Source organism: Misgurnus anguillicaudatus, chromosome 13 (genome assembly GCF_027580225.2).
Source record: "Misgurnus anguillicaudatus chromosome 13, ASM2758022v2, whole genome shotgun sequence".
NCBI lineage: Eukaryota > Metazoa > Chordata > Actinopteri > Cypriniformes > Cobitidae > Misgurnus > Misgurnus anguillicaudatus.
In genome coordinates this window covers 7,810,459-7,830,132 of record NC_073349.2, presented here as the reverse complement: position 1 = coordinate 7,830,132, position 19,674 = coordinate 7,810,459, and the positions used below count along the sequence as shown (strand labels likewise).

Genomic DNA, 19,674 nt, shown 5'->3' with positions numbered 1-19,674 from the left:
AAAAAATTAAGTAAAAAAATACTTGAATTTATAAGTAATGACAACTTTTCACAAGCCAAAACTTAAAATAGTAGGTTGAATTGATCTGCAAAATCAAGTTGGATGATCTTTACAAATTGTATTTTCCCGATGTAAGCTCCTCATTTCTTTACTGCAAAACAGACAAAGTGGTTCTGTAATAGTTTTTGCTAATATACCATAAATATTAATATAATTATAAATTAATTATAGTAGACATTTGTTGGCTCATAAACAGCTGCGAACTACTGCCAATAAGCAAAGATGACAGATTTCAAATGGCTTAACAGATGCATAACAGGTCTATAATATTGTTCTCCAGGTAATATAGACCTTCTTGCACCAGATGTGCAAGGCTGTCGGTCTGTTCGTTGTTATATGACATGCAACAGCATGAAATGCAATTTACGTTATGCAATGTCGAATTACGTTGAAAATGTAAGTAATTCGATTGGACTTCTTGTTTAAAAAACTGTTGTACGATCCTGATCTCCCACATTACTCCGTCTGATGACAATGTTTGAAACTGGACCTTATAATTGAAATGGAAGGCAACGTTTTCCACCTCTCACATCTTCTCCACTCCTGTGTGTCTTTTGTGTGTGTACAACGCAGTGATATGATCACCGGACTCGCTGAGATAAAGATTTATCCTCCTGTTTGTATTAAGAGAGAGAGAAAGAAAGAGGAAGAGAGAGAGCTAAAGTAAATGAGAATCTGTGTCCGTGTCTTTGCTCTGGGGTTGACTGCATGCTGTTCAGAGGACAACAGACACTTTGCTTTTTATGGGAGCCATTATCTTCACTGCAGTCTCAGTGATTTTACAGCTCTTTGACATTCTCCTGCTGTTTTATGTACCACTGCCAGCGTACAGTTGTAAATATAACAGAACAAATAAACATATACATACACAACAGATCTGCTTTTTGAATGCAAAGTCAAGAAATAATCAGTTTATTCGAGAAGACCAGAGAGCTAGAGGTTTAAACCCAGACCGTTCCTGAGACCATTAAATTATAAGCCTGACTTTGGTATTTGATTGGATACCTTTACAATAGCCAGATTATATTTAAATAAAGCATATAAAACGACAGAGGTGGATATATGCAACAGCATCTCACTTGTAGACAACAATTTATTTCTTAAACTGCATCACGAAATGCAACCAAATATGCAAATCTGCACTATAACAACTATTCTCTATGCAACAACTGTCACAACTTCTTCTGATATTCACAAATGATATTACTGGTGATCACAAATATGATATTCACAGGTGATCGTGAATGTGATATTCACTAGGGATCGCAAATGTGATATTCATTGGTGATCGTGAATGTGATTTGATCATGATATTCACAGGTAATTGTGAATGGAATATTCACTGGTAATCGTGAAATTCACAGGTGATCGTGAATGTAGTATTCACTGGTGATCATGCATGTGATATTTACAGGTGATCGTGAATGTTATATTCACAGGCGATTGTCAATCTGATATTCACAGGTGATCGTGAATGTGATATGCACTGGTGATCCTGAAAGTGATATTCACATGTGATCATAAATGTGATATTCACTAGTGATCTTGAAAGTGATATTCACTGGTGATCGTGAGTGTGATATTCACAGGTGATCATGCATGTGATATTCACTGGTGAGCCTGAAAGTGATATTCACTGGTGATGGCGAATGTGGTATTCACAGGTGTTCATGCATGTGATATTCACTGGTGAGCCTGAAAGTGATATTCACTGGTGATGGCGAATGTGGTATTCACAGGTAATCATGCATGTGATATTCACTGGTGAGCCTGAAAGTGATATTCACTGGTGATAGCGAATGTGGTATTCACTGGTGATCGTGAAATTCACAAGTGATCATGAATTTGATATTCACAGGTGATGGCGAATGTATTATTCACTGGTGATCGTTAATGTGATATTCACAGGTGATACCGAAAGTGATATTCACTGGTGACCGTGAATGTGATATTCACAGGTGATACTGAAAGTGATATTCACTGGTGATCGTGGATGTGATATTCACGTGATCATGCATGTGATATTCACTGGTGATCCTGAAAGTGATAATCACAGCTGATGGTAAATGTATTATTCACAGGTGATTTTAAAAGTGATATTCACTGGTGATGGCAAATGTGGTATTCACAGGTGATCGTGCATGTGATATTCCCTGGTGATACTGAAAGTGATATTTACAGGTGATCATGCATGTGATATTCACTGATGATCCTGGAAGTGATATTCACAGGTGAAAGTGATATTCACAGGTGATCATGCATGTGATATTCACTGATGGTCCTGAAAGTGATAATCACAGATGAATGTGACATTCACAGGTGATCATGCATGTGATATTCACTGATGATCCTGAAAGTGATATTCATAGGTGAATGTGATATTCACAGGTGATCATGCATGTGATATTCACTGATGATTCTGAAAGTGATATTCACTGGTGATGACAAATGTGATATTCACAGGTGATCATGCATGTGATATTCATAGGTGATCATGCATGTGATATTCACAGGTGATCATGCATGTGATATTCACAGGTGCTCCTGAAAGTGATATTCACTGGTGATCGTGAATGTGATTTGATCATGATGTTCACAGGTAATTTCGCATGGGATATTCACTGGTGATTGTGAAATTCACAGGTGATCATGAATGTGATATTCACAGGTGATGGCAAATGTGGTATTCACAGGTGATCGTGCATGTGATATTCCCTGGTGATACTGAAAGTGATATTTACAGGTGAATGTGATATTCACAGGTGATCATGCATGTGATATTCACTGATGATCCTGAAAGTGATAATCGCAGGTGAATGTGATATTCACAGGTGATCATGCATGTGATATTCACTGATGGTCCTGAAAGTGATAATCACAGATGAATGTGATATTCACAGGTGATCATGCATGTGTTATTCACAGGTGATCCTGAAAGTGATAATCACAGGCGAATGTGATATTCACATGTGATCATGCATGTGATATTCACTGATGATTCTGAAAGTGATATTCACTGGTGATGACAAATGTGAAATTCGCAGGTGATCATGCATGTGATATTCACAGGTGATCATGCATGTGATATTCACAGGTGATCATGCATGTGATATTCACAAGTGCTTCTGAAAGTGATATTCACTGGTGATCGTGAATGTGATTTGATCATGATGTTCACAGGTAATTTCGCAAGGGATATTCACTGGTGATTGTGAAATTCACAGGTGATCATGCATGTGATATTCACAGGTGATGGCAAATGTGGTATTTACACGTGATCGTGAATGTGACATTCAAGGTGATCCTGAAAGTTAAATTCACTGGTGATCATGAAAGTTAAATTCACTGGTGATCAGGAAAGTGATATTCACAGGTGACGGCGAATGTGATATTCACTGGTGATCATGAACGTGATATTCACAGGTGATTGTGAATGTGATATTCACTGGTGATCGCGGATGTGGTATATTATGAACTGTATTCTGCTGCTTTGGGCAGCTGGTCACAATGAAACAGTTATAATGCCAAATGTAACTATTTGCCATCTTGATTAAAACTTTCTTACATTCAAGCCTACTGGCGGTAATAGTGCATTTGCCAACTTTAGCTGGCACAAAAAACAGCGATGTAGGAACAGAAGGAGCAGAAATGGACCTGGCTCATTTGCCAGACTAAATCAAACCTTCGGAGATCCGACTGGATATCAGTGCTGAACTCCGTAATGAGAATTGCTTCAGGGCATCTGCCAAATTTCTCTTCTGTAGAGTGGGAGTGTCTTCTATACAATCCACAGGTCCACACTTTGTATTCACTGCTGTTACTGCTTCTCAGGAATACTGTTGTACAGAATTACCCATAGATCTATTCCATAGTAACTGAATCTGGTAAAACCTTTCAAGTACAGTTTTTCCTGAAAATTAATAGTAAGAAATACAAAATTATAAGTTATATATCTTACGCCAACCTTTAAGTGGAGTCGGAAATATCATAATTAAGGCAGTTCTGATATAGCCAATCATTATGACTTTAATCTCCACATGGATCACTTTAGCTCATCGTTTATACAAAGTGGATGGGTTTCACCATCATCAGCAAAATAAAAGTCTAGCACTGTCCTTCATCTGTATTTGAAACACTTCCCATGATGCCACTTAACAGAATAACCTTCCAAGCGCACACAATAGGCTGCTACACAAAGACTGAGCATCACAACCTGCCCAGATACATTTCATTATCACTCCTAAATGCTAAAATCACCTTTTTATTACACCAAAGCCAAATAAGGTAATAAGATAAGAAATAAGAGGCCCTAGGGTACCGTACATAGCTTCTCGATTAGTTATATTTCACATACTGTGCCGGAGTAGCTTAGCTCAAATCCACTACATATCTGTATAGTGCTGTCCTGTTGTGCTGTCTAGTGCAATGAATATCAACAACATGACATTTTCAATCATGTCCAACTGTTTTATTCATAACCTTGTTGTTTTCATGTATTAGCATATATAAACATTTAATATAGATTTTAAACCAAATACTGATGTTAAATTGCCCGGGGCTTTATAGTCTCAAGTGCAATAACTAAATTATTCTTACATAATATATTATCATTTATCTGGCTCATAACCCTGGATGTGTCTCACAGAAAAACTGCTGCTGTTCAACATGTCCTCAGCTGACAGATAATTTAAAACATCACAGCCAGAAGACCAAGGCCTCGCATCCTCTCTGACCCCCACAACCAGACTTCAATTTTCTTCCCATTGCCGTTTGCCAGGACTTCATTCGCAGCATGAAAAAATCTACCAAGATACTTTCACCTCACCTCTGCCAGCTCCACAGAAGCGAACGCATTAATACGGTTCTGGCGGTGGCCGTACATTATCTCGGGATGCTTCCTTGCTTTATGGTGGGATTAATTCAGGCTGGTTCTTCAGTAGCAAGCGCGTAGGCTCATTGATGTGAGAAATGAAAGACAGTGACCGGTGACGCCGTGGCTCAGCAGGATAATTCCAGTGGAACGACTGGGTCAGCACTTGAAATGGCTGACTGAGAACCAGTCATGAATTTTGCCTTTTAATCGTTGTCAAAAAGAGAGAGAAATTTCAGACGAGGGTAGTTTTATAAGGTGGAGATGCAGGTCCACAAATACTGTTAAATAATTCAGTGATATAAACATTTTTTGGGAGCACCATGAAATGTCACTCCCAACTGAGAGATAGCACTGAAAATGTCTTGAAAACTAATAGCCTTCCAGCTCATTTTATGCATTCTGGTTCTTCCAAAAACATACAAACTATGTCTGTCCAACGAGGATACGTTTGTATTCTTATGGTTGTGCCACACATACATTTACTTAACGTTTTAATACACACTGAAACAAATAATATTGATGTGTTGACAGGACTAATACTGTATGGTAATTATTTACACATTAACAGCTTTCCAAACATACAGATTTGAACGTATTCATAAATATAAAAATTGCGTGCATTGGCCTTAATTAATCATATTAATGTCATGTTTACTCATTCACCTAATGAAATGTTCATGACTTTCTAGAGAATTCATGTTACACAATATTAAACAAGACTACATTTTAGAACCTTAAAATGAACAACATTTCTGTAATCATTTAACCATTTTGTAATATTTAGTTTGTTGCCATGATGCACAAAAGGCGTTTTCTCTGTAGTCTTCTCCTATGTAACCATATACATTCACCTAAATGATTGTTAAGAACACCAAAGTAATACTGTGTTTCACCCCCTTCCGCCTTCAGAACTGCCTTGGCATTGATTCAACAAGGTGCTGAAAGCATTCTTTAGAAATGTTGGCCCATATTGATAGGATAGCATCTTGCAGTTGATGGAGATTTGTGGGATGCACATCCAGGGCACCAAACTCCCATTCCACCACATCCCAAAGATGCTCTATTGGGTTGAGATCTGGTGACTGTGGGGGCCATTTTAGTACCGTGAACTCATTGTCATAGTCAAGAAATCAATTTGAAATGATTCGAGCTTTGTGACATAGCGCATTATCCTGCTGGAAGTAGCCAACAGAGGATGAGTACATGGTGGTCATAAAGGGATGGACATGGTCAGAAACAATGCTCAGGTAGGCTGTGGCATTTAAATGATGCCCAATTGGCACTAAGGGGCCTAAAGTGTGCCAAGAAAACATCCCCACATCATTACACCACCACCACCAGCCTGCACAGTGGTAACAAGACATGATGGATCCATGTTCTCATTCTGTTTCTATCATCTGAATGTCTCAACAGAAATCGAGACTCATCAGACCAGGCATTGTTTTTCTATTTGTAGTGGTGTTTAATGGTACCCGGTAGCCCATCCGTCTCAAGGTTGTGCGTGTTTTGGCTTCACAAATGCTTGAATCAGTCGGCACATTCTCCTCTGACCTCTAGCATCAACAAGGCATTTTCGCCCACAGGACTGCTGCATACTGGATGTTTTTCCCTTTTCACGCCATTTTTTGTAAATCTGTGAAATGGTTGTGCGTGAAAATCCCAGTAACTGAGCAGATTGTGAAATACTCAGACTGGCCCGTCTGGCACAATGCCACGCTCAAAATTGCTTAAATCACCTTTCTTTCCCATTCTGATATTCAGTTTGGAGTTCAGGAGATTGTCTTCACCAGGACCACACCCCTAAATGCATTGAAGCAACTGCCATGTGATTGGTTGATTAGATAATTGCAGGTTTTCCTAATAATACTTTAGGTGAGTGTATATATATATTTTTTTTTACATTTTGCCATTTTTATTTAAACGTGAATGAGGAGAAGACAGGAAGGAGAGAGGGGTGAAATCAGCAAATGACCGCAAACCGGGAATTAAACTCGAGTAGCCAAAAGTGCGAAAGCACTACATCTCGGAGCGCTGCCCGCTACACCATTGGCTCCGACGTGTAACAATATTTACACCAAAGCACAACATAAATTCACAAAAGTTGTTCATTTTATGAATTCCCTGTAATCCACATCTTTAAAATTCATATGACTGTGAGGAACAGATTAAAATTTAGCCCTTTATTCAGCAATCTTGATCCCAGTTCTCATAAGCGACTGTAAACGTCAAATCTCACGTTCGTTATGAATTCAAATGTTGCGCAATTTACAACACATTTTATTGCATAATATATCAAAAGCTCATTGACTCTTGCATGCTACCTAACAGATTTGCGACATTGCCGTCTTTCAGTCGATGTACTTTTACATTTTGAAATGCGCGCCTTGACAGAGAGAAGCCGGATTAACGTTCTCTTGAATTAATAACTTTAATATTTCTCTGTACTTTATAAACTCCAGAGAGGACCACGACTGCAGCACATCTGCATTTGAACTACTTTTGGTACTGCTTTTGAAATTTCGCAAAAAAAAATAAGTTATTGTAACTACACTTGTCTGTTATGTTTTTTATATTTCTAACAGTACATTATTTTATTTAACATGTTTTGTGTAGGTTTAGAGGGATTACTATATAAGCGGCATAAATATATTTTAACTGTATTGTTGCTAAAATTTTCCTACACACTTCTGTCCGTTACGTTGCATAAAAAGAATACATTACGTATTTTTACAATTTACAGGTTTTGGGTTTAGGGTAAGGTTTGGAGTAGAGTAAGGGTTGTAACATTATGGATGAAGTGGTTAAAGGGAGAATATGGAGCAATCTTGGTATGAAAGATTTGTTAATGTTTTACGTTTTGAATCTGTAAAAATGTAATAATGCAGCACTACGATTAAATGTTGCAAATACGTTTACGTTGTATGCTTCAGCATCTATTTAAATGTACAAAAAAGTAAGTTTTGTGTTTTTGAAAGTTACATATTAATACTATGTATTAACAGTGAGACCAGGCTGGTCTGTCAATGGCAAAGATGCTTTTTAACAGATGGTGTAGTGACGGTATGCACCTGCAGGGAATCACTGGACCACATTAACCAGCCAGACAGCTTGGTCCAAACCTGCACTTCGATTCTGTGACCAAAGACAAAAAAGCAAATCTGGACTGTTTTTAGCCTATTAGAAACTAAACAATTATACTTCTTCTGTGAATCACAGCATGTTTAGGTCAAGGCATCACAGTTAAAAAACAAAGCAGACAAATTTACGGATCTCTTTTATATAAACATTTGAGTTAAAACCTACGTCATGGTATAAATCAGATTCATCAACAAAATCTCCCTTACTCGATCAAGTAGGCTATGATCAGGCATTTAAAAAAATTTGCACGTGAACATGCAGGGTAAAAGTAATGACTGCATTATTCATGCACTGCATCAGGCTCGGATCAAAGCACTTCTTTCTTATTTTACATATCATTTAAAAAATTCATTTTCAGATCATTTATCAAAGTTGCACCCTATTGCATCACGCTCAGCTACGTATTTTATAGTGCTCGATCACAATGAAAATCTTGAAACAAGATCAGGATGTGTGTGTGTGATTCTGAGTAACTCGAGTCTGACCCGAGGCTTTTCCCAGCATTTTGTTGCAATGGTCGTCTCATGCTCTCTGAAAGAGCAACATTTCCCGCTAATTACATTTCTTAAATTAAATTAGTGAGCAATGTAACAGGGCTCCGGCTGACCAACTTCAACCTTATTCAAAATCTGTCTCATAAATCACTCGCTGACAAGGCAGAAGTAACAATGTTTGTTTATTTTCATCACGTAACATCTGTACAAATATTGTACAGTAAATGTGATATGTTGACAATGATGAGTGTTTTGGCACAAAAACATTGGAAATCTTATTTTCCACAACGTTCTACCTACCCAATTATTTTTTTATTTTTTTATTTTGCTACTGTGCCTTTAAGACTTGTATGTGCTGTAAACAGCTTCTTCACAATTTAAAAAGAAATACTAGGCTTACATACAGGTTGCTGTCAGGATTCAATATATTTTGCGCTTTATGATTTAATAACAGCCTTAATGCAAACTGTATTACATTGTGAAAGCCTTGTGAATAGCCTAACCCTAACCCACACACCAAATATATGTTTACTGTTATGTTTACTGTAGGTTCTTATGTTTACTGTTGGTTCAGTATTTCACTTTAATGGCAATGAAAATGTATGAGTCTGTTAAATTTAGTCATTTTGTTGGTATTTAACAAATTTGTCTTTCGCTGCAAAACCCTCTAAACGCATGCAAGCCTTTTCAGTCCTTTCTGAATAAACGTACAAGGTTAAAAAATTTGGTTAATACAGTATACTAATATATTTGGTAAACTTCTGAGCGGGTAAAAAACATACAGCTTGACAACTGAAATCTAACATAGGCTCGCCATCATTCATCCAATTCTTCTTTTGTCCACTAAGCAGAATTTGCTGAAATATCGACGTGGTATTTAACAGATTATGCTAGCAAACCACACAGTGCAAAATGTGCAGCATTTTTGTCAAATCATCATATATTGCATGTTACTTTAATTAAAAAAATTAAGTTGATTATAAAAATAATAATAATAATGTCAACTTTTCACAGCTAAAACTTAAAATAGTTGATTGAATTCACCCAGAAAACCAAGTAGTTTTAACTTCATCCTGCATTTTTTTACACTTGAGTATTTCTGAATGGCCTGAGGCCAGGATGAAGTGGATTTGATGAATGTATAATATGGGCAGAGAGCATTTGGTCAATATCATTATCTCATGTTTGATGGAGGTGATGTTTAGTGGCATTTGTATCTGAGCTCTTTACATCCTTTTTTCAATTTTTATAGTCTGTAAAAATCTTTTGTATGAGAACAGAAAAGGTTCTGTGGATGTTAAAGATTCAGCATGATCTCACAAATTTCCGTGGGATAGTCACAGAATTTTTTGGCCCTGCTACGGACTGTCTTTTTCCGTGGCATTCTCACGGATTGGTTACTCAACTGTTTTGTCCTATTTTCTTACCATTCTCGCTTCGGTTTAGGGTTAGATTTACATGAAATGACATCATTACCCAAACCCAACTCTTAACCCAACGCCAGGCGACAATTGTTTAAAGTTTAGCAAAAACAAAAGAATAAATCAGAAAAAATAGTATAAACCAATTATTAAAGTGATATACTAATGGAAACACCAAATCTAACCCTAAACCGAAGCGAAAATGGTTTGAAAATAGGAAAAAGCAGTTGAGTAATCAATCCGTGAGAATGCCACGGAAAAAGACAGTCCATAGCAGGGCCATGGAAAAATGCAGAGATCCGTGAGAATGCCACGGAAAAATTAGCAAAAAATTCCGTGACTATCCCACGGAAATTTGTGAGATCACGTTGTATAGATTCTTTATGGAACCATACAGCAAGTCAAAGAACATTTTTGGAACCTTTATTTGTAAGAGTTCACTGCAGACAGGGTGCTAAAATGAAGGGTTTGGTTCCAAAATGAGATAACTCAGTTTTTTAATTTTCCAAAAATCTCGTTTTTTGTGCATTCTAATATCAATCAAATCAATCAAACTGCAGTTGGTGTGTTTTGATTTTGGCCTTCATAACTAAAAAAATACATCTAAGTAGCACAACAAAAACATGATAAGATAATAATAAACATGTTTTGACAAATGTTTTGGAACCAAACTCTTCATATGTAGTCATGTAAATATTTAAAGAGGCAAAAATACTTTGTATGAGCAGGCTCACACCATATTATTACACTGCTTAGATTAAAGGGATAGTTCACCCAAAAATGAATATTCTTTCATCATTTTCTCATCCTTATGTTGTTACAAACCTTTATGAATTTATTTTCTCTGATGAACACAAAAGAAGATATTTTGATAAAGGATGGTAAGCACACAGCTGATTGTAACCACTGTCTTCCATAGTAGAAAAAACAAATATGATGGAATTCAATGGGTACTGTCAACTGTATACTTACCAACATTTATCAAAATATCTTCTTTATCATTTATCACAATACTTACATAATACTTGTTGTTTTCCTACTATGAAAGTCAATGGTTACATTTAGTTGTATGCTTACCATCATTTATCAAAATATCTTCTTTTGTGTTCTTCAATATAAAAAACCCATACAGGTTTAAAACAACATGAGGATGAGTAAATGATGACAGAATTTTCATATTTGGGTGAACTTTCCATTTTTTCCTATCTCAAAGCTGTACAATAAAAAAGAAAGAAGGAAAGAAAGAAAGAAAGAAAGAAAGAAAGAAAGAAAGTTTAAAAAGAAGGATAAAAGAAGGGTTTATCAGTATTTCATCATAACCATAAAAGATTTTCCGATTCATCTGGTAGAGCACGATGCAAGCAACATCAAGGTCATGGCTTTGAATCCCGGGAAGTACACACTCCTAATACATAAATGTTTAATTCCATGTTAAAGCAGGGCGTACATTCATATTACTGTGAGCTGTACAGGGGAGCCACCAGCCGTGCATGTATCTGTCCTTCGGCACCACAGTAGCAAAATGTTCCAACATTAAGCAAATACGACAGAAGTGAGAAAGAAACATGCCAAGTGTCAGCAGAAACAAAAAAGCAAAATGCAGCCTCAATCATCTTGCTTCATTTCTAGGAGAAATATGAGCTCTCTTAACCTTAATCTTTCAATGCTCCTGTATAGTACAGTGAAACAGGATTGCAATAGCAGAGCAAAAGGTCATGGGTTCAAACACATACTGTTAAACAATGTATACCTTGTAAGTCGCTTTGGATAATAATAGAATTTGTAGCCACAGTAACACAGATGCATTCACTTATAGTGTAGATACATGTACACTACAGTAGGTACTACTGGGGTTCCCTAAGCAGACTTCACAGCAGGGGTAGGCAACATCAGTCCTGGAGTGCCGACGTCCTGCAGATTTTAGTTCCAACCTAGCCTACCTGTAGTTTTTAGGTGACTCTTTAGACCTTGATAAGTTGTTCAGGTGTGCTTGATTAGAGCTGGAGCTAAACTCTGCAGGACATCGGCACTCCAGGACCGACGTTGCCTACCCCTGCTCTACAGGGTACAGTATGTGAACAAAAATGAATATAAAAATGATAAAACCCTGCCATATACAGTAATACAGCACACAGAACATAACATTAGGATGATGGTAAAAGAAAACCGTATATGTAAATATGGTGGTGAATCTAAGGACGTGCACAAAACCACAGAGTAGCCATGAAATGACTGAGCATCCCTCTGTCTATACTGTATCACAAACTGATCTCATCCTTGGGCATTTTTATCACTGATGGCTGAACATTTCCACTGAAAAGCTTTCTGATTGAGCTCAATGAGATGAAAATGAGCATTTCCTGCACATCCCGTGACTCTGCGCTTCTCTGTTTGCCAGTAATGAGTTTTTTTGTGGCCCTTGGGCTAAACTAGACACACGAACAAATGTGAAGCGTTGATATTTGGCTTCTTCACTTTTAAAGGAGTGCTCACATCATAAAAAAATCTCTTAAAGTAAAAGGGGGGTCACAAGACTTTTAACATGCAAATATTTTTTGGACATTACTGCATAGTGGGCGCTTCGTCCAACTTTGCTTTTCTTTAGAGAGAGGTCATGCCGTGACGTTCTGATGTTCTACTGGTCACATGTTTCCACGTGATACGAAGCAGGTCAGAGTTCACCACACTTGAATTTTGGTACGCAGCAAATTTCAAAATATCTTTGCACGAGCTTGCATTTCCTAATGCATTCGCATTGATTGGAACGAATAGTGTAGTGTGACCGCCCCTTAACTCTAATATGGCTCTAAAAATTCTTTTTTACAGGCTTGTTTTAAGCTCATTGCTTTGTCCTGAGGGTAACGCTGATCTGTCTCATTAATTCCAAATTGTATCTTTCAATTTATTGGTGCCCCATGGCTCTTTAATTAAGCGGCTGTATTTCTGGTGGGCATTAAGTTCCCACTGCACCACGATGGACCGCAGCATGACCACACCCAGTTTCTGTAGTTACTCATTGGTCTCCTACTGTATTCTTGCAGAGGGGTGTTACTGATGGAGATACGACCATATCTGAGGTGACAGTTTTGAGTGTTAACTGTAGCAGCACTAAGCTGAAGATTCACCTGAACTGACAACCCTTTTGAAAAGATTAACTTACGCCAGCATGAATTTCCAATATGACACAAGGCTGCTGGTAGGCAGTGATGGTTTGGCGCTGGTCTACCTGGCAGACCCGCATAGGCATGTTGTTTACAAGTTAAACTTAGATATGGTCTCTTTACACTAGATAAAGAGATATTTTGACAATTTTCTGACAGTCTAACCCCTTTCACAGAATGCAGTCATCCCAGAAAGATGCCATAAAATTGCCAGAGTGCCTTCCTTTTGAATGCAAACAAGTCCTGGAACTGATCCCAGGATCGATCCCAGATTGGGGACCTACAGTAGCAACAATGCCAGGATCAGTCTAGGAATTCGCCTTGTGTAAACAAAAGGTATAAAGAATGCTGTAAGGGGTGTTTCGCAGATTGCAGATATTAAAAAAGTTACAAAAAGTGCACAATTACAGTGAATTGCCATAAAGTGGGACATGTTTTTTAATTTCAGACTTCTGTGACGTGCTTCCTATTTGACGATTGTACGAACCTCATATACTGCATGTTTGGACATTTGAGAGGTCATGTGACTTTTTATTTTTGAGATGCCGAAGTTTCACTGGCATGTATTTTTGGGGGACCTACAAACATTAGACCTTAGTTGTCCCACATTAGGCAGTGTCCCACTTTTGTAAGGACAATCTACCTTACATTACACGTCACCCCTTGATGTCATGTGTCTTTACTGAATGTTTAACAGAGTATTTTCCAGCACTTGTGTGTGAAAAAATCTGGTTGACTGTGGAAGTCTTACTGGTTAAAGGGATACTTCACCGATTTAGCATTCAGCTTTGTATCTGTAGAAATCCGGCAGTATTACTGAATGACCATGTTTCCCTCCATCATTTTCCCCTGAGAGGAGAGATATCTGCATTTTGGTTCTGCAAAAAAGTCTTCCGATGATGTAATATGACGATTTTTGCATCATCGGAGGACTTTTTTGCAGAACCAAAATGCAGATATCTCTCCTCTCAGGGGGAAATGATGGAGGGAAACATGGTCATTCAGTAATACTGCCGGGTTTCTACAGATACAAAGCTGAATGCTAAATCGGTAAAGTATCCCTTTAAGAAGTCTGGTTAGGAGACCAGTACACCAGCATTCAAAACAGTGGAGAGGTTGGAAAATAAAAAACCTACAGTTTTTCCATAAAGGATGTAGTTTTTCTATAATTTTGTGCCTGTTTGAAGTGATTCCTTAACAGAATCCCTAAGGGCATATGGAATAATGTCCTCCTGCCATCTACAGTATGATCCAGTGTCTGACCGTTACTTATCTCTTATCGAGCTGAACTCATAACACACAACTGTTCTGAGAGCAGATGGGAACCAGTGATGATAAATGACAGTAATAGCGTTCCTGTATCAGATTCATCACTGCTTGCTATCCGAGCAAATACTGTTTTCAGATCGCACCATCAATTCTGGATTTGGTGACATTGAATATATTTGCAAAATGGATCAAATGGCAATAATTTTGAATATTTTGAAGTTCAACATAGCTGTAATGCTGAGAGAAACACAAATACTGCTTGCTATACAATCTTTTAATATCTAAAATAAACAAAGCAACTTCACTGAATTACAGAAAACATCACTTCATTTACCAAAATCCCTTCCCTACAGGAAATCACAAATTAAATCTCTATAAAATCTCAAGACAGTAATGGAGACCTTAGCTTAAGTCTCATGTATCTCAAATTCTCCCTTTGTCAGAAATACCTCACACGTGTTTCAGAAAAGGTCTTAACAATATCTCGTACTTTGCCCAAAACATACTGTCAAAATGTATATATTTTAATATGAACTACAACATTTCTACTCAAATTCATCCAATTGTTTCTATAGATTTGTAATTATACATTATAAATGCATTCATTACTTTATATTACTACTTTACTACAGTAAATGCTGGGTTGTTTCAACATGTGATTGGGTAAAATATATACAAACCTAAACACTGAGTTTAAATTAACTTATCCATTACAAAAATTAACCATGGTTTTACTACAGTTAAAACAAAAAACAACAACATGATTTTGCTGATAGTAATCACAACACCAAAAAACCATGGTTACTACACTTTTACAAAAAAAAAACATAGTTAATTTTCGTAAGGGATGCTGGGCTCCTTCAAGGCTCTCCTGATATTGCCAAGTGATTGATGTATTCATGGCAACATTATGTTGACCCACGGACAACATTTAAATCAACCAATCAAATTTCAGAAATAAGTTTACAGTTTATTTCAACTTTAAGCTTACAACCAGGATAAGCTGCTTCTAAACCATTGTTTTCCCTACCCCGTCTCACAAGGTTTCGTGATATAGTCACGTAAGTTTTTATTCTTTTTTCGTGATTTTTCACGAATTTCCGCGTTTTTCGTGACGTATAACGAATTCCTTTGGTTTACACTATTTTTTCTGATTTATTTTTATATGTCGTCTGCCGTTAGGGTTAGAGTTGGGTTTGGGTAGGGATGTCATTTTATGTAAATCTAAACCTAAACCAAAGCAACAATGTTAAGAAAGTAGGACAAAACAGTTGAGCAACCAATACGTGACAACCACACGAAAACAGGAATTCGTTATACGATCACGAAAAAACACGGAAATCCGTGATAATATTACGAAAAAAGAATAAAAAAATTACGTGACTATATAACAAAATTTCATAAGACTGGGCTGTGTTTTTCCCTTATCATTTCCTTCTAATTTTAGGATGCAGTTATGGTTAGGGTTGGGGTTTGGGGTGGGTTTAGTTTTTTTTTACAAAAGTGTTGTCCTTGGATCAACACAATGGCTTCATCCGAAATATTCGGAGGCAGCATTTTTTTAAAAACTTTTTTAGCATTTTGTTTAATGACTCCTGAGATACTTTCATCATCTTGTCCCACAATTCTATGAGTGTGTGTGTCCACAGAAATGTGATTGGTCGAAGAAATAAATAAAATGTTGGCCAAGAAAGCATCTGGATCACAAATCTAGTTTAAATGAAGTTATATTTTCACTTTATACACCTTTTGATTGCATTTCTAGTGTAAAATTAGTATTGTAGCTTTCAAATATGCGATTAGTTATTACAAAGGCGCTCTCTGTTTATATTTCAAAAACAGATCTCCATTACTATGCTTATGAAGGTTGTCCCAATGCGTTTCCCCGAGCTGCCTTCATGCCGCCGAAGTAATTGCCTCATAAGACAGCAAGGCAACAAGTCAGCTGCCTTCGGTTTCGGACCCAACCAACATGTTGCCCTATGGACATCTCTCACTTGGCAAAATCAAGCCGAGCCTGTGTCAAACAGAAATTCTACAATCTCTTGTTGTAAACCATGATTGGGTCAAAGACGGACATTTTCTAGGATAGTTTATTCTATGTGTTGGGTTTGTCTGCATTTTACCTTTTTTGTGTATATACCTTTGTTTCTATCTCTCTTCTAGAGAGGTTGAGGAGCAACAACCAAGACAAAGTTTATATCTCTGAACCTTACAATTTTTATTATGGGTTGACATGTACCACTTCGACGTTTCCATGCTTCACAATCCACAATGCTTTAGTATCGTTCAGTATCCCAAATCTCTCTCACACACATAAACTTACACTTAACACAATCTCACACATACTCAAAGTGCTTTGAAATTAGCAAAAACAACTCAACACCATGCGAGCCTTGAACAGATATGAATTATTACAATTAATTAGCTTCTTACAGCCTCAATAAGCTATCCGCAAAAATAGCTTCAAACACTGCTTTAAATACCCATGCACAAATGCATTCAATAGCGCTACTGTACTCCAGCTCAGGTTTGAAGCCCTGATGACACAGCATTTGTCCTTGAGAATGTCCCTTCCTAGTGATCCCCCATCTACTGCAGGAGAATCCCAAGAGAGTGAGGGAAAAAAAACACTTACCAGAGAAAGAGAGAGAGAAAAAGAGGGAGAGAGAGAGAGAGCTATCTTTCAATCCAGTGTGTCTTCTAGCATCCTATACAACCACTAACCCAAGCTCATAAATGAAGAGCAAATAGAGAAGTCCTCTATCTCTCTGATTGCTCACCTGAGAATATAAGTCCCACATGATCTCACACGCATCTTAGTTAGTGCTTCATTACAATGAATGAATCCAACTATGCTCAGATTAGCCAAGATAACACCTGGCACCCAACTATACCTAGATTTCGATATAAGCTCAATCACTGGTCATCAAATTTTCAAGGCCAAGTCAGAGCTATGCTTTCCAATATTTTTATAGCTTAATTTCTGTGCAATTGTCTCATGCATGTCAATTCATAGAATTTAAGGAGACAACAGTGATTTCTAACTGAAGCACAACCGACAACTCACCTATACAAGTCTATACAAGAGCAATCTCTGGGCAATTGAAATATCCTGGTGGATTGTTTTCAAGATAACCACTTTTTAAAATTATTTTAAGTCAACTAATTTATGTTTTCACCTAATGCAAGGTTAACATGGATTTAAATGGCAGAGACAGCACGCATCCGGCTCTCGCCCCTCTACACAGAACCGCAGACCTCTTTTAATGCTCTCCATTGTCTGTGATCTTTTCCTGTGCGATCTGCAGTTACAGCAGCTATACCGAGAGCTGCAGCATATTGTGTTGCCTCTGTGCGGTGAAGCAGAGCAGGGTGTTGTTCCCATTTGCCTTGCGGGGAAATACAGCAGCTGTCAGGAGGACATTCAGGAAGACACACTGCACCCATGCACGGACACATCAAAACAGCCACCCGCCCGTCGACAGCCCGCGTTCGACTTTGCCCTTGCGCACTGCTCCGGGACCAGCTTCCCGTGACCGGTGTGCAACTATGAGGTGGGAAAGAAAACTGATCCCAGATCAGTGAGCAACGGCGAGTCCTGGCACTAGGACCAATGTACATGTGCCAAATACACAAATCAATGCTGATTAAAACTGATTTGAAGTTAAAGCATCAGTTAAACATCTCCACTCACCAACTCCAGCATAAAGAGCCCAACTGGCACTTTTCACCAGCATAAACACATTGCCGCTTCGAGAGAGTTACACGAGACCAAAACTGTCACAAATGTATGAATCACACACTGCAGTACTCCACTAATCACAGAGCCCAGACTGTAATGGGCTTCCCTCTCCACAAACCGTCTAGTGCCATGAACCACCTTCCTACCGTCCAGTGCAGCACGACTCCCTGTTTGAAAAAAAGCACGTTCAAAAGGCACACACCTGACTGCGGCGTTCTCCTCGGTCCTAATCCTCAATGAACGAGGCACTTAGGGGTTAATGTTTCAGCGGCGCGCGAACGTCTCCTGCACGCTCTTTTCCATCAGCCCGAGAAACTGCAGTCATTCCCCCTCTTTCGTTACTGCAGCACTACACACACACTCATTTCGGCGAACACACGCATACACCCCTCCCCTCCTCCTGTTCTCGTTCACTTTCTCTCTTCCCACAGAGAAAACCCCCCCAAACACACTCCTTCCTTCCCCCACCCTTCCAATTCCGTTCTCTTCCGAAGCCGCCTGATTGGAGATTCTGCTCACACAGCTCTGCATACATCTCTGCTTCTTTTTTATGTCTTTTTCTATTCAGCTCATGCACGGCGATGGGGTAATCAGCTCGGGTCAATATACGGTACTTCCCATTCCTTTCCCTGCCAAACTCAGTGGCCTTAAAAAACCCTGTTTCTTTTGCAGAAATGCACCCCAGGACTGTACAAATGCAGTTCGGATGGGTTTCTGGATGGAAGAGAAATGGGAATGTGGAGCGGTTGGCTGAATTTTGAAAAAGGGGGGCTGCGGAGCGCTGCTTAAAATGTGTTGCAGCAGAAAGAGACAGAAGGCGAGACGGTCGTAAAAAGATGGAGCTGTGGTAGAGCTCCCATGATGTTTTAAATATTATGTTAAGTCATTAATGCAAAAAAAAACCTTCAAAGGGTGATCAGGACCAAGATTTCATAATATCCTAAAGGGGTTTATTTGGCAGTAATGACTGCCTGATTTGTACATTATAACATTTTGCTCATTACAAGCATACTAATAACCAAATAAATAACTAAACAGAAATTGGATTCCATTTCAAATTATTCTGTAAGAAGAAAATGGACTGCATAGTGCTGTATAGAAAAATTAGGCTACATATGGTTTATAGTTACACATAAGGGGTGTAAAGCTTGCAGTATAGTACGCACACGGTCGAACGCACAGCTTTGCGTATAGCTTATTCAACTCGTACATGTACACAGACATTCAACGCATGCGCATTGCGACAAAATGCTATGGATCTCCTGGGCACAATGTGCCATACTTCATCCTTAACGTTACACGTATTTGTACCGAACTGTTTCAGTATAGGACTTCCAGTTTGATGCACATGTGTACCGAATGCAATCCTTAACAGTAGACTTTTACGCATGGAACATACTTCAAATCTGAGTTCCCACACGAACATATTAAGTGACAGACCGCAAGTTTGCTACAGTCAAACATGTTTTTCCATTCCACTGCGCTACTTTTCCATTTTTTGGCTATGTTAACA

The 19,674-nt window shown here is 38.2% G+C and overlaps 1 protein-coding gene across 3 annotated transcripts in view; it reads right to left on the bottom strand.

Annotated features, from left to right (window-relative positions):
- Positions 1 to 18,550, bottom strand: part of syt2a (synaptotagmin IIa) — a 50,718-nt gene extending 32,168 nt beyond the window's left edge. For 2 of the 3 annotated variants that reach the window (XM_073874942.1, XM_073874944.1), the window contains exon 1: positions 18,364 to 18,550. The gene's annotated coding sequence lies outside the window, so the exon portion shown is untranslated. Of the gene's footprint in view, positions 1 to 18,113; positions 18,307 to 18,363 lie in introns of those variants that run through there. The other variant, XM_073874943.1, reaches the window with a different exon arrangement.
- Positions 18,551 to 19,674: the final 1,124 nt, after the last annotated feature.